Source organism: Equus quagga, chromosome 5 (assembly GCF_021613505.1).
Source record: "Equus quagga isolate Etosha38 chromosome 5, UCLA_HA_Equagga_1.0, whole genome shotgun sequence".
In the NCBI taxonomy this organism is placed as follows: Eukaryota; Metazoa; Chordata; class Mammalia; order Perissodactyla; family Equidae; genus Equus; species Equus quagga.
In genome coordinates, this window is record NC_060271.1 from 24252547 (window position 1) to 24254429 (window position 1883).

The window sequence follows — 1883 nt, forward strand, 5'->3', positions numbered from 1 at the left end:
AAACAACTGGAATAATAGGAGGTTGAAGCAAAAGGGAGCAGGACTTCCTCCAGTCATACCTGGGGCCACCCCCAGACCTGGGGAAAGAACAGGCAGGGGCAGGGAAGTATTGCCCAAGCACGTGGGCCCAAATCAGGCCGACCTGCTGCCTGGAAAGTCCAGGGCTACCTGACACCAGACACAAGGCAGAGGAAGGCCTGGCCACTAACCCAGTGATCCCTAACCCAGGGGTCAGCTACAGGGTCAGCTCTTCCAGCTTCTGCCTCCAGGCTGGTCTCCCAGGGGAAAAGTGTCCACTGCCCTGGGGTACACTAGCAGCCTTCTAACTCCAATCCCGACAGTCCGACCACTATCCATCCTGCTGCAGTTCTGATGTGCACCCTCTTGAGCAAGATGGGGATGACTTCAGACTGAATCCCAGTGGGGCAGCCCTGGGACAGACTCCACGTGCTGTCGGGGCACACAGCTCTTACAAACACCCCTCACCCAAACCCTCCCTCAGGGCCTGGCCCAGCCATCCCAGCCCCAGCACCCTGACTTCTATTTGTGGCTAGGCCACAGGGGGGCAGGGACCTTATCCAAAAGGAAGATCAGGCCGGATGCAATCACACAAGAGGCTTTTCACCCTCTTCCTGACCCCTAAAGTGTTCCTTCTAATTCTCCTCCAGAGGAGGCGGTTAAAGGACACTGGGAGGGTAAACAGGCAGAATGGGATGGGCCCGCGCACGCCATTTCCTCACCTCTAACACGGCAGCAGGAGCTTAGGACAGGAGGCTTCGGAGGAAGGCAGGCCCTCTTGCCTTCCCCCTCAAACGGGAGACAGAGGGGAAGATGAGGGAAAAACCAAGCAAGTGGACACAAGAAAAGTGACCTCAGCAGAGACGGGCCAGGTCAGCCTCCCTTCATCCCGCCCTTCCATCAGGCCAGAGGGAGCCGAGAGGCAGGAAATTAGCTGTTGTATTTTAAGTACCCACCCCAGTCCAGATACAGCCTCTCCATTAACTTGGGCCTCAGTTTCCCCCATCTGTAAGCACACTTCCAACAGTGGCAGTTTCTACCAGGGCTGGGGGGAGGGAAGGAGTGCCAGAAGGGGTGGTTGGTTCACATCGGTGAGCTCACCACCCCAGGAGGTGGATGTTTGCGGTTTGGCCCAGGTGAGCGGTGAGGGGGGCCAGGTGAGAAAACCTAACACTGGCGAGAACCTAAAGCATGCTACGCTCCAGGCTGGGTCCTTTGTGGGGCTGGAAACCCAGATCCACCTAGACGGCTGACTCACGTTTCGAGTGCAGGTGACCCCCCAGACCCAGAGGGACCCCCACGAGGATGCAAGGCCACTCCCATCGGCACCAGGCCAGAGTCAAGTCTCTGACCCCCTGACTCAGCAGAGGGCAGAACCTGGGTGAGCCTGCGGGAGGGGGACTGCCTCACCGTCCCAAGAGCCAGGCTGCCCGCACACCCTGCTCAAGCCAGGGGATCCCTGCCCCAGCCGGGGGTCCCCTCCTCTAGAACCAGGCAGGGCTGAGTCTGGGGAATTCTGGGGGGCGATGCAGAATGGGGGTGCTCGGGCTGAGCCCGGGCTCTCCGCCCCTCCCCGCGTCCGCGCCCGGGGGTCACCCCCTCCGCACGCCGCGGAGCCACCCCGGCCGCCCAGGTGCGCGGCCGCCTTACCTCGGCCCTTCCCCTTGGCCTTCCCGGCCTTGTCGTCCGCCTTCTTGGCCCGAGGGGCGGCGGGGTCGGCGCCCTCGGCGCCCGCCGCCTTCTTCTTGCGCCGCTTGCCCCGCAGCCAGCTGAAGGCGCGGCGGAGGCCGGACGCGCCCGAGCGGGACTTCTTCCTGCGCGGGGGGCCGCCGGGGCCCCCCGGGGTGGCTCCGCGGCGTGCGGAG

The 1883-nt window shown here is 63.0% G+C and overlaps 1 long non-coding RNA gene across 1 annotated transcript in view; it reads left to right on the forward strand.

The window, feature by feature from the left end:
• The first annotated feature begins 532 nt into the window (after positions 1-532).
• Positions 533-1883, forward strand: part of LOC124239878 (uncharacterized) — a 15684-nt gene continuing 14333 nt past the window's right edge. The window contains exon 1 of the long non-coding RNA XR_006888723.1: positions 533-890. This is a non-coding gene — a long non-coding RNA (uncharacterized LOC124239878). The remainder of the gene's footprint in view (positions 891-1883) is intronic.